Source organism: Equus asinus, chromosome 21 (assembly GCF_041296235.1).
Source record: "Equus asinus isolate D_3611 breed Donkey chromosome 21, EquAss-T2T_v2, whole genome shotgun sequence".
NCBI lineage: Eukaryota > Metazoa > Chordata > Mammalia > Perissodactyla > Equidae > Equus > Equus asinus.
In genome coordinates, this window is record NC_091810.1 from 29310821 (window position 1) to 29324819 (window position 13999).

Here is a 13999-nt window from a genome sequence, read left to right on the forward strand (position 1 = left end):
GTCATTTATTTAGTATCCATCTTTTTTACTAGATTATAATTTCCTAAAGAGCAAGGTATGTGTCTGTCTCGTTTGCTGGTATATCTCAGTGACCAGCACAGCCGCAGCTGACTCAGAGTAAGAACTTAATAAATTTTTGTTTGGAAAGTGGTTGTCAAAAGGGAAGTCTTTATTGGCTAAAACTACATTCATGGATTTCTCCTCTCCTTTTGTGACTGTTCCTTTTCTTCAAGGACTTGAACACCACCACCGTCTTCCCTAGAGAGTTGACTGATCGATGGATTCATTCATTCATCTTTGGAGGCACATGGAAGAGGTACTTAGCTTTGTCTTGGGGTGGTCAGAGAAGTTGTCCCAGAGGGAGTGGCAGATACTAGAGGAGACCTGGGGGAGGAGCAAGTATGGCAGGCATGTTGAGTTTGAGAGAAGAGCGACAAACAGTAAGTGAGGCTGGAGGGGCAAGAAGGGCCAGGTTGTGACCAGGCCTTCAATGACACCTCAGGGAGCTTGACTTATTCCTAAGAGTGGTGGGAAGCCACTAAGGAAGCCACCTAATCAGATCTGTGTATAGAAGGACCTGTGTGACTGCAGAGTGGATGGTGGATTGGAGCGGGATGAGGGGCGAGGTCTCTAGGGACGTTGTTGGCAGAAATGCTGGTATGAGATGATGGGAGCCAGAGCCACCATAGAAGGCAGTGGGGATGGTAAGAAACGAGTGGATATTTCCAAAGAGGACCGGCTGATTGAATGGATGTGGGGGCAAGAGAGGGGCTGGGCCAGTTCTCTGTCTCTGGTTTAGGCAAGTGGGGGGTGGTAGTTCCAGGCCCCAAGCCAGGGAACCCTGGGGAAGGAGGAAGCTTGCGGGGGGTGCTGTGAAGAGTTCAGTTTTTGGACATACTGAGTCCAAGATGCCAGGAGGACGTCCGAGTGGAGGTTCCAGGAGGCACCTGGATTCATGAAACTGAAATTCAGCAGAGTGGTCTGAGCTGTAAGTCTGGACTGAGGACCTATAGAGAGGTGGAAACTAAAGCCACAGGAGTGGATGTGCTCACAGGGGGAGGGTGGGCACAAGGCGGGAAGAGCCATGGAGAAGGCAGGTTTCAAGAGGAGGCAGTGAGCAGTACCAACCATCTGGGAAGTCAAGGAAGGAGACGAGAGACATTGTCCACAGGATGGAACAAAAGAAAAGTCATTGGCAACTTTCACGAGAGTTCCTCTGAGAAGTATAGGAAGAAGCAGGTGACAGAGGGCTGAGGGAAAGAGGAAGTGAGAGTGTGATGAACAAATGAATGAATGAATCAACGAATGAATAGCATTCTAGCAATGTCTTTTGCTTAACTTTATTTATTTTTTTAAGGTATGCTTTTTTTTTTTGGTGGGACAGATTGGCCCTGAGCTAACATCTATTGCCAATCATCCTCTTTTTCTCCCCGAAGTCCCAGTACATAGCTGTATATCTTAGTTGTAAGTCCTTCTAGTTCTTCTATGTGGGACGCCACCACAGCATGGCCTGATGAGGGATGTGTAGGATCCGAAGCAGAGAACCCCAGGCTGCCAAAGCAGAGTATGTGAACTTAACCACTATGCCAACTGGGCTGGCCCCGGATCTGCATAACTAATTGGTATTCAGCTATACGGGTGTATAAATTTATCCAGCCAATTCACTTTTGCTGGATGTTTATATTCTCTAATTGTTATCCTAAACTCAGCTCTTTTTTTTCTCTCTCTTCTCCCCAAAGCCCCAGTGCATGGTTGTATATCCCAGTTGTAAGTCTTTCTAGCTTTTCTACGTGGGATGCCCCTAAAGCACGGCAACTGACAGACCGGTGGTGTGGTTCCTCCACCGGGAAGTAGACCTGAGCCTCCGAAGTGGTGAGAGAGCCGAACTTGAACCATTAGGCCATGAGGTCTGGCTCTCTAGCAAAGTCTCTGCAGGCCTCCTTCCAGGTCTGGTAATTCTGCAGACACTAGAATGGATTTGCCAAATAAATCCCCAAAGAAGACCAGCCAGGAGAGATCTTTTCCATCCAGTTCCTCTGTCCTAGAAAACAACCAGTGCGTGGGCTGTCCTCTCCATCCCTCCCTAGCAACCAGCATCTGATTTAAATTCTTGGGGGAGGGGTGTTGTCACCTTGTGGCTATCAATGCAGCTCTGTGGTCACATCTGTTGTTTTTGCCTTCACAATAGCCGTTTATCACCATTTGGCTAATAGCACCCTGATTTGGGTGGAACTGACTCCTTCTCCTTGGTCTCAGGGGTGGCACATGTCCCAAGACCAGCCAATAAGACTCAGACCTAAGATTTTTTGGAAATTCTCAGGAAAGAGAAGCACTCTTTAGGCGGGGGTGGCTGCCACATGGAGACAGCTCACCTGCACAGAGGAAAGCAGATCCAGAGATAGGGAAAAACAGTCTTGATTACAATTCTTGATCTCCTGGATCCAGCCATGCCTGAAGCCATTTAATCACTGGGTTTTTCAGTTATGTGACCCAATCATTTCCCCATTTTTGCCTGTCAGAAAGGGCTGCGTACTTTCTGGTGCTGAATGAGTGGTCCCAGCAGGAAAACACTACTGAGGCACGGGGGCCCAGAGGTGAGGTCAGCAGAGGAGGTGTACTTGCTTTTCTCTCAGGTATTTCGCTGGTCAAGTTGCTTGTGCCTTAGGAATCTCCCCCTCCTTTTTGCAGTCCTTTCACTCTTTCCATTTGTATCCTACCTTTACATAACCCGCTCCTTGCTTAAGAAACATTACCTGAGATGCTCCAATGCCGTGCTGGGGGTTCTCTCTCCCCTTCAGAGGCAAGGCACGTGCTTATTATTTTTAACAGTAAAGGCTCCCAGAACCCAAGTTGGGAGGTGGGGCCCTTGCAGGGACTCCATCAGCGTGCACTGTCTGTGCCTCTGGCGCCCTGAGGATGGCCAGCGCCAGACTCCAGATCCTCCAGCCCCCCACGTGCACAACAACCCCTGCACCAGTGCAAACTCTGGTTTGTTTGTTCAGAACATGAATTAATCTTGCCAGGGTGAGTCCTGGCCGCTGCACCACATTTTGCCGTGTTAGCAATAAATATCCCTTCACACTGTCAACACAACCAGAGGGGAAAAACGGAGGCCCAGGAGCCTCCCAGGGGATGAGGGGACTTTGTGGGTCACCATGGCAGAGGAAGGGGGGTGACACATTCCCTCTCTGTCTACCTCCCTCCCCATGTCAGCCCTGATCTCGGTTTCCTTCTTTTTCTTCGGAGCATGCCTCCTACCTCAAGCCTTCCATTCCACGGTCATGTTTTCTGTCCAGCTTCCAGGCTGACGGCCTGTCCCTGGCATGGACCCATAGCCTGACTTCTGGGTGTGGGGGGGCCTGCGTGTGCCAGCGCCACGCTTGCCAGAATCCTCCTGTGCTATTTCCCATCGTCCTCGGTTAGAAGGCTCTGGCTTACGTGGGTCCCTCCCTCTGTCTCACCCTCTCTCCGCCGCTTCCTCCCCTCCTCCTCCTAACCCTCCCCCTTCCCAGGCTTCCTCATCCCTCCCTCCTTCCCTCTATTGCCCCTTCCTTCCCGTCTGTCTTTCCCTCTCTCTTTCCTTCCTTTCTTGTTTCTTTTTCCTTTCCCTCCACTTCTCCTCTCCTCTCAGGACTTTCATCCTGTGGTCCCAACGAAATGAGAATGAAGGAAATAATACTGAAAAGCAGCCAGGCGCAGCCAATAAATCCTCTAATGCTCAGAATAGTTTCATTTTCTTCATGTTCATCCTAGTTTAAGAGTTTAATCAACGTCTTTGAGATGCTTGTGACTTACTCCACGGGGACTTAATTTGAGGCACGGAAAGTCTCTCCCTCCCTTCCTCCCTCCTTCTTTCTTCCTTCCTCCTTTCCTCCCTTCTTTCTTTCCTTCCCTCCTTCCTGGCTGTATTCTGGGCCAGGCTCTGGGCTCAGTGCTAGACATAGTGAATAGAAACACAGACAACTCCTGGTCTGATGAACTTCCAGTCTAGTGGGAGAGACAGATTTTCACCATAAATTACATATAAATGTATCCTCATAAACCCGATGAAGGTTCTGCATTTCCGTGAGAGTCCAAACAGAGGAACTGCCCCCGACTGTGGAGGCGTGCAGGCTTCCTTGAGGAACTGATTTGAAGGATGAGTTTTCTAAGCAGAGAGAAGAGGAATGAGGTCTCCAGGAAGCGGGCACAGAATATGCAAAGGTCCTGGGGTGAGAGGAAGTAAGACACTTTCATGGAATTCAATAAGCACAGTGTGGCTGGGATAGTGAGTGGAAAAGATGGATCCAGAGGTTGGCAGCGGCCAGATGTTCAGGGCCCTTAGCTGAGGTAAGAGTTTGGGTCTTCACCCCAAAAGCAAGGGGGTATAATGTTTGGCGATTGGCGCAGTCGGGGTCGGGATGCAAGGTTCTCTGGGTGAGTCTTCTCTGGCTGTGGGTGAACTGGGTGGCTGGGAAGGGGCGGGTTGGGTTGGATGCAGCATTGGTCCCAGGGCCTAGATTGGGGTCAGATAACTGTGCTGGCTTCCCCAAAGAGAGATAGCCTTGCCCGCAGCCCTCCTGTGTAGGAGGATCCATGAGATAGGGAGCTGGGAGGCGCATCACTGAGCATGGATAGGACTCTGGACCTGGGGTCACACAGGTCTGCCTGCTGTTTACCAGTGTGAGACTCTGGGCAGGCTCACAGCCTCTCTGGGCCCGTTTCCTCATCTGTATAATAATAGTAATGAATGTGTTATTTTTATCTGCCTATCATCCCTTTTCCAATTATGAAATTACCATCACGTGTTGTTCTGGTGGGACTGCCAATCACTGTGCCCCACCTTCCTGTTTGGTGCTTGATCCAGGCCCAGCCAATCACGATGCCCCATGTCCCTGTCCCCAGGGACTGGTCTAAGGGTGTGGCCTCAGCAGGGCCAATCAAAGTCCCTCCATGGGATCAGATATGGGACTGTCAGAGGAGAGTCTCTCTTGCTTTTAGATTATGAAGTATAAGAGCATAGACCTGAGCTTCTGGTGTCCAATTTTCCTGGAAAAAAATCAGGGAGATGAGTGAGGGAGGGAAAGAAGGAAATTGGTGGCAGGGGGAGCATTTTGTTTGAGACCCTGGATGCAGCAGTTCCTGAAGCCCAGAATACCCCTTGCACTTCTCCATTCATGAACCTATACATGCCCATTATGGCTTAAGCCAGTTTGAGTTGGGTTTTGTCATTCACAATGGATGTGTTCTGACCCATGCACTGTGGTCATTGGGTGATTGTGAGGGTGAATTTAGGTAAAGCACCAAAAGCAAATGTTGAGTGCTCAGCATGCAGAGTGTTCAGGAACCACAAGCTAGGGTTATTGCTTTGGTAACAATTCATAGTGTAAAATACATAACTAGAGCACGTGCCACTTCTCACCCCTGGTATGGGTTGTCATGATGCCCCACAAAGGGCTATGAGCCACCTTAGTGATCCTGGGTAAAAGCCTCAGACAGTGGCTGGAGTTCCCCTTGCCTACTTCCCCATCTTCCTCCAAAATGTGTGACTCTTGTGTCCCCAGGGGCTCTCTTGAAGTGACAGTGGTGGCAAGAGGAGAACATAATGACCTGAAGGATATAATTCAAGAAGACTAGTCCCCTCCTACTCTATAGCAACTGATTTCCCATTATCTTTTTTACAAAGTATATTAGTTATCCATTCCTGTATAACGAATGAGCCCCAAAATTAGTGGCTTGAAACAACAAAGATTTATATCTCATAGCTTCTGTGGGTCAGGAATTTAGGAACAGCATTACTGGGTGGTTCTGGCCCAAAGTCTTTCATGAGGCTGAAGTCAAGACATCGGCTAGAGTTGCTGTCATCTGAAGGCTTGACTGGGGCTGGAGGATCCACTTCCAAGACGGCCCGCTCATATGGCTGCTGGAAGAAGATTTCAGGACCTGGCCACATGAACCTCTCAACAGAGTTGCTTGAGTGTCCTCACGATATGGCAGCTGGCTTCTCCCCGAGTGAGTGGTCCAAGACAGAGGAAGATGGAAGCTGCGGTGTCTTTTATGACCTAATCTTGGAAGTCACAAACATCATTTCTGCAATAGTCTACTGATTGCACAGGTCAGCCCTATTCCGTACGGGAGGGGGCCACACAAGGGTGTGAAAACCAGGGGGCAGGAGTCAGGGGGCCATCTTGGAGGGGGTGGTGGTATTCTTAAGTATCATTAAAGTTTCTTCTTAGTCTGATGGGAATTCTTGCCCCCAAGGAGGCCTTCGGATGCTCAGGATAACACGGCATCTCTGAGGCACCAAAAAACACTCCTTCCAACAACTCGTGCTTGAAAGAGGTTTTTTTCAGAGCTCGCAAAGAGCTCCTTAAATAAACTAGTGAAATGACTAAACTAATTTACTGGTCTGTAATTTCCTGGCATGTCTGGAGATTTCCTAATAAATGCTCGCTTCAGGTTGGCAACCTGCCAGCACCACGGCCCTCTCCTGAGCGACAAACAGGGGATATGTAGAGTGTCTGGCAGGGTTGGGAAGGTCGGTGCATTGCAGGGGGAAGAACGCTGTCCCTGGAGGCTGGAGGTCTGCGTTTGAGAGCTGGCCTTTCCTCTCTGTGCCTCAGTCTCTCCCTCTGGGAAGAGTGGTGATAACCCTGGTCCTCCCTGACTCACGAGGCTGTTACTAGGTTTGAAGGGGCTGAGGTAGCATTGCCAAGAGGGTGGTCCAGGGGATGCTAGCACCATGCATGGGCTCTTAACCCCAAAGGGGTTCCGTGCTGAAGTGAGCATGGAGAACTGCCGTGGGCACAGTGCGTTTCCTGCCTTCCCTGACGGCAGGCAGGGCCGGCTTCCTGGGCCAGTGCAGCCCTTCAGGGCCCACACTCAGAAGGGCCCACACTTGGGGTTTCCTGCCCTGGGGTTGCTGTCCTGAAATTCTTAATAACTTTATCTTGCCAATTGTATTCTGTAAGTGAAGTTCGATGGGACAATAGAGCATGTGCAGGGCTTCCCTGCTCCGCCTCCCGAGGGTGGGCTCTCGGCTGCCGTCTCCCCTCCCCTGGTGCCCCTGGCCCCTCCAGCTCCCCCTTCCCTGCACCCCCCCAGAGACCATGTCACCAGCACACCCAGACCATGGAGCTCAGGGCAGGGACTGGTTTGCATTGTGGGGGAGGCCCCATCTGCTGTCAGCCCCTGCCCCCTACCACGGGGCCTAGATGCAGGTGAGGGGAGGGCTGGGGTCCAGTGTTCGTCCCATGGTGTCCCAGAGCAGGCCAAAGTGGCAGTTATGCAGCGCTGGCCTGGCAGCCCACAGCACGTTTGGCAAGCAACTTGGCGGGGGCCTCTCACCCTCCTCTGATCCGGGTGCCGCAGAGGTTGCAGTCCCTTGAGGGTTAGCTGTCTGCTGTGGGTTGGGGCGCCTGTGGGCAGAGGAAGCCAACTTCCCCCCGCCAGCCAGGGCTGTGCACTCTCACTTTGCTCTGGGTCCTGCAGATTATGTGGCTGGTCCTGCCTGCAGGACTTGTCAGATTCTTTGATACAAAAGACACTAACGTGTAGGGGGTCAGGGCGCAGACTTGGGAGCTGGACTGTCTGGGTTTGGATCATGGCTCTCCCACTGACCAGTGTTGTCACCTTGGCCCATTTACCTAACCTTTCTGTGCCTGTTCCCTCAGCTTTAAACGCCTGACCAGTTAGCTCCCACAACAGATTGTTGGAGGATTAAATGAGGTAGTCCATGCAAAGCATCTGGACCAGTGCCCACCATGCGGGGGGTGTTAGCTGATGAAACTGAATGCTTGCTTCCCCCAAGGCCTGCAGTGTTCCTGGGGTAGGGACTTCATCTGTTCCATCCAGAGCTGCAGTCCTGGTACCCAGCACATGCCTAGAACAGACTCAATGAGCACTTGTTGCCTGGATGAATCTCCAAGAGGAGCTTCCCATAGAAAACCCACCCCATCCCCTTTTTCCAGAGAATCTTGCAGAACCAGTCTTCCACAGAATGCACATTTAGGAAATGCTAAGCTCACCTCCGTGACGCGAAGCATCCACAGGTGCGCGGAGCAGTTATAAACACAGCTCTTTGCATGGTCCTCTCCCCTTCTCCCCTCCTCCATGTCCTTTGGGGACTCCAAGTCTCGTCCCTGCTCCTTCAGGGTCTCTTGACACTGGGGATGGAGCACATAGACACTGAGAGGCTCTTGCCTACCTCCCCTCTGGGCCATGCATCCTGCTGGCAAATGCTCTCCTGGACACCGCCACGGGCCACCCGGGCACATGATGACTCACTCCTCCTCCCTGGCCACCACCCCCCACTACCGCCCCAGCTCCCCGCCCTCCCGGGCTTAATTGGGCCAATCTGTCTGCCTGACACCGGCTCGGGTTTGTTTTCTTCACAAAGCCCTCTCTTGTCAGTTGACAGATTCGCAACTGTCGGGAGCACATTTTTCAATTTGTGCTCTTCCAGTGATTTCCCAACCAGGTTTCTGCTCTTTTTAAAGCTGCTTAATTTTATCATTTCCAAATGATTTTCCTCGCCTGCCATGATTCTCCTCCAGCCCCGCTTGCAGCTTCCTTCCCCGGGCTTTCACTGCCTCGGCCTGGAAGCCCTGCAGGTGTGTGGGGCCCCTTGGAGGGAGCCTGACTTATTCACACCGAGTGGACGGTCACCTTCTTTCTTGCGGTTCCTCCAAAAGCTGGTCCTGAGAGAAGGGCTTGGGTGCAGTAGTTTATTTAGGAAGTGATCCAGGAAGCAGGAGCGAGGGAGACTGAGAGGGCAGGGCGAGGGGCTGAAAGGTGCCTTATTTTGCCGGTTACCCTCTGGGTGACGTGCAGAAACTGGAGACGTGGACCGTACCTCAGCGCTGTCCCCCTGGAGGTGAGGGAGCCTGGGGTGTTTATCCACTGCTGCCACCCCACCTTCGGAGGACTATCCCTGGGAAACCAAAGGCCCCTACACTTCTACCTGTGTCTGTGTGTTAGGCGGCCATTCCTGGCTTTGGAGAAAACCACGGCTAGTGCTAGAGGCGGGATTCTGGAAACATCCGTGGAACTTTCTCCATCAGAGCTCCATCTGACTTGTGCACACAGACGTGCACTACAGCCAGTTACACATCCATGACTCCCTGGCCTTGGGATTGTCTCTTGGGCGTGAACTCCTTCATTTCTTCATCTTCTTTTTAAGCCTCTGATGATAAAAGGCATTTTGCTGCCTTCGGGGCAGGCTCCAGCTGGTTGGCCCCTACCAGAGGGACCATCGGGTCTCCAGAAAGAATGGGACATTCCGCCGCAGTTCTATGGTGTTTCCGTGTCTGGGGATCAGTCTGTGGAGAGGAGGCTGTTGATGTTCCCAGCTAGGATGCGGGGATGCTGCGTCTCCCCGGGACTCATCGGGCGGCGTCCTGATTGTGAAACTACCACAAGGCACACTTTATGTATCAACAAGTCTAAAGGTGATGAGACACAAACACGAATTAGATTATTTTTCTCCAGTTGGTCTGTCTCCCTTTCTTGTCCCGTAATGACATGCTGGATGGATCCCATAGGTTTCTGTCCACTTTGGATGTCGAAGGGTCCAGTTTAAGGTCCTAGTCTCACCTCCTCCCCCTGTCCTGCTCAGGTCTGACTCAGCCTGAGGGGTTTGAAGTGAGGAGGGAACAAGGTCTGCTCTGAGGACCCCTCCTCCCCTTCGTCTTCTTCCTCCCCCCTCTCTCCTCAAGCAACTCCAGGGAGCATCACTGATGTCACGGCACAGCCCTAGGACAGCCTGCACACAGAAGACAGCGTGAAGGATGCTCCCCGGGGTTTTCAGGAGCCCTGGGTGCTGAGATGGGGGGAAGGGACTAGAGGAAAGGAAAACATTTGTCTTTACCCACCTGGGACTGCTGGAGTCCTCTCCCAGCTCACACTGCTGTGTCTCCATGCCCCCTCTGGGTGGTGAACTCCGAGTGCTGGCTCTCAAGTGGGTCCGTTTGCGAGTTTTTTGAAGTGCGTTTGGGTGTGTGGGGGCAGACTGGGGGGTGCAGGTCTTCTCCTCAATGCACAGGTTCCTAACAGGAGAGAACCCCCTGTCTGACCTCTTCCTAAGCACCCCTCAGCAGAATCCCCCCTAGTCTCTGGCTCTTGGGGTTCTCTTGCCTGGGGGCCACCTTCTGGGTTGAGACTCAAGCCTGTGTGGTCCTCTTCCCCTAGAGGGGTTCCCTGCCTTGTCCTTCTTCATGGTGGGAGGGTTGACTGCACCCTTTCGCCACCTCACTGTCTCCAGATCTCTCCTGGCCCTTCTAGAAGGAGGTCCGGAAATTTCTCGCACTCGTGGGAGTCCAACCAGAAAATGAGGTGCTTCCAGCTTCGCCTGGAAGCCCCGTCAGCCTCAGTAAGCTGCTCTCCTGGAGCATTCCTCCCTTGACTGGACGGAGACGCACCCCCTCCTCCAGAAGTCACAACCCTGCTGGGATCGCCCACGTCTGTTTGCGCAGGTTGGAGGGAAGGAAGGAAGGAAGGGTGGCTGGGCCAATTTGCGCATCTCTTAATGTGCCTGCCTGCACTCATGACCTTCTTGTGGCTCCCTTAGGAAAGAGGTTCTTGCCTTGGATGGGAAAAAGATTTACTTATTTATTTCATTTTATTTCTTAAGATTGGCATCTGAGCTGACATCTGTTGCCAATCTTCTTCTTTTTTCCCTTCTTCTCCCCAAAGCCCCCCGGTACATAGTTGCATATTCTAGTGGTGCGTGCCTCTGGTTGTGGCGTGTGGAACGCCGCCTCAGCATGGCCTGACGAGCGGTGCAATGTCTGTGCCCAGGATCTGAACCAGTGAAACCCTGTGCTGCCGAAGCGGAATGCGAAAACTTAACCACTTGGCCATGGGGCCGGCCCCAGATTTATTTTTTTATATTTGCTAATCTTTAAGTGAAAATTGGCATTTCTCTCTGTTCAGAATGTAGTCATCAGATAGTATTAGTGGGGCCTCTGACTTTGTCATCCATCAAAATCAGAGATATTTTCATATCACACTACAGTTGTCACAGATATTGGAAAATGACATTTTATGCTCATCTCTATTTAAAAATTACAGTTGTTATTAGACGCACTGCTAGATCTTGTTTTTTAATGTGTCAATAAAGTAGTTATTACTATGTACCACTATTACTATGTCATAAATTTGTTTAATATTTTGATAGCCATATAACTGGTTGTCTCTGTAATCCCATGTATTTCATTTTGTGCATTTAAAACCAATTCTGGGGGCCAGCCTGGTGGTGTAGCTGTTAAGTTCACACTCTCTGCTTTGGTGGCCTGGGGTTCGCAGGTTCGGATCCTGGGTGCGGACATATGTACCACGTATCAAGCCATGCTGTGGCAGGCGTCCCACATATAAAATAGAGGAAGATGGGCACAGATGTTAGCTCAGGGCCAGTCTTCCTCAGCAAAAAGAGGAGGATTGGCTGCGGATGTTAACTCAGGGCTAATCTTCCTCAAAAAAAATAAATAAATAAAAATAAAATAAAACCATTATTCTGAAAAGGGGTCCATCACTTCACTGGATGCCAACACAGGAAAGGTCAAAAGCCCTGTTCTGGAACATGCAGGTTCTTTGTGTCTATGTCTAGGTCTGGGGCTTTGAGTGCTGGGATGAGCATATCCCTCTAGTTAATTTTCTACTCTGGCTTTCTTTTTAATCAGGTTCCTATTGTCCCCAATCAGAGCCAACAATAGCTAACGTGTTTTAAGCACTTCCTCTGTGCGGGCACAGTGCAAAGCACCCCGCATGCATTAGCTCATTTAATTCTCATCTTTAATGGAGGCACAGAGAGGTTAAGTGACTTACCTAAAGTCACACAGCTAGTAGGGGGGAGGTGGGATTTGGACCTGGGCAGCCTGACTCCAGAACCCATGTTCTTACACCCGTTTACTGTGAACCAGGTGAAAGATAGCTAGTTTTCAGAAAAGCCCATGTTCCTGGTTTGAAATGGCATGGGGCCAGCTAGTGTACTTAATCATTGCAGCATGGAGCTAAAAAACCTTTCCAGGTCCCCCAACAGAGATACGAACATTGAACCACAGCGCCCCCTGGCTTACGTCGCAATTCTGGTCACTCGCTCTAGGGTCAAGCTGGCCAGCAGAAATTTAAGAGAAACCTTTCTCAGGCACCCACTGTGACAAGCCCTCTGCAGGCACTGTAGATAAAGAGTCCAATAGGTACGGCTTTCACCTCCCAGGAATTCCTGCCAAGTCAGGAGACATACCCAGAAGATGTGTCAATATAAGGGGAACGGAGCTCCGGGGGAGGGTGTGGGCACGGAGCCCGGTGGACACTGTGGAGGAAGGGCGTTTCACAATCAGGAAAAGGCCTCACCTCCCTTCAGGCCCCCTACCCTCACCCCACCTTGCCTGGGCCCAAGGGCCAACATTTCTTTTGGTCTTTCCTCCCACTGAAACTTACGTGTCTTCCTTCCTCTTCCCTCAGTGTGCTCCCAGACGGCCGCCTGGCTAATCTCAGAGCCTCACTCAAAGTCAGGGGTTAATGACTCCTGGATTCTAACAAGAGTTTTCAGTGCTGTAAACCAGGAATCACAAACACGAAAGGCTGAGGGTCAGGCCGATAACGTCCGTGAACTAAGCAGGCCGGTATTCGCACATTAAACACGCAGGAGTATTCTTTACTCCCGCAAAGATACGCTGTCACCTATTTTTTTCCCCAAAACACACTGGCTTCTGGAACTATCTTTCTCTTTTCTTCTCACTTTTAATGAAGATCAAATACAGACAAATATTTCTCTACCAGGAGAAAAATGACAGGGCAGCGTGATGATAAATGCTAACTGTCATGTGGAAAACGAAGGGGACTGGTGACTGAGGCTGCCCCAGAAGCAGACTCTGAGGGTAGGATCTGAGTGCAAGTAGTTTATTTGGAAGGTGATCCTGAGAAATGTTGGGAGGGAACTGGGAACCGGGACAGGGAGGGGAAGGCAGCCAGTCAAGAAAGGGTGCGTTGTGGAGTGAGTTACGACGGTGGGTGGTGGGAGCTCCAACTCTGGGAGCCAGTGTGAAAGGTGCCCTTCAGCTATCCCGTCTGAGGCGTGGGACGCCAGGGTATTTGTACATCAGCTTCCATCAGGTGTTGATTGGGGGCTATTGGGGGCAATAGTACTTTAGTCCTCCAGAGGGCTGGGCAGGCTCCAGGGTGCCAGGGAAAGCCTCAGGCAAAGGGACATTGGTTCTGGGGCTTGGAAGCAGGCTGTTAGAGTCCAAACTGACCAGACTGGAGGGCACGACAGCATCTGCCATGGGCATCGACCATGGTGAACTGAAGCACGCTTGTGGCTGAGTTTTGCCAGGCAGGAATGTGGGCCCGGGCTTGCCAGACCTTCTGGTTTCTCAAGAAAAGCCATACATTTAGATTTTTATGTTAAATTTCTCAATTTGTAAATATGAATGACAAATCTAAAATTTTAAAAATATACCATGGGAGCCAACCAAAGCATGTCTGTGGGCTGGATCTGGTTTACAAGCGGCAAGATTATGGAATCTGATCTATCCTCATGACTGATCTTGGCTCCAGACCATTCTTGCTCAAGGCCAGCTCTAAAGATGAATTCTGATAGGGGAAGGTGGATGTATTAGTCAAAGAGGAGCTTGAATTGATGTGATAAAGAGACCCCTCAATACACCGTTGGCAACCAGACAGCACTGTGTTTCTTTCTCATGTAACAGTCTGGAGGCGGGTGGATGGTGAGGACAGCTCTACTGCATGGGGTTGTCCCAGGAACCCAGGTTCTTTCTATCTTGTTGCTCAGAGTGTTGTCTTCATCCATGTGGTCAAGGCTGGCTCACCAGCTCCTTGTCCAGATTCCAGCTAGTGGGAAAGGGGAAAGAGAAGCTCAACCAGTCCTGGTAATTGTAAAGTTCACCTCTCACATCCCATTGGTGAGAACTTAGTCACATGGTCATGTCTAGCTGCAAGGGATGCTGGGAAATGTAGTCTCCCTCTCTCTCTTTCTTCCTCTGTCTCTCGGCCATTTGTT

At 51.0% G+C, this 13999-nt stretch overlaps 1 long non-coding RNA gene across 1 annotated transcript; it reads right to left on the reverse strand.

Moving 5' to 3' along the window:
* Window positions 1-239: 239 nt before the first annotated feature.
* On the reverse strand, window positions 240-10740 carry LOC139041379 (uncharacterized). Its single transcript, XR_011496405.1, has 3 exons — window positions 9852-10740; window positions 8007-9422; window positions 240-6041 (listed from the first exon to the last, which is right to left on the reverse strand). It is a non-coding gene; the product is annotated as an uncharacterized lncRNA (long non-coding RNA).
* Window positions 10741-13999: the final 3259 nt, after the last annotated feature.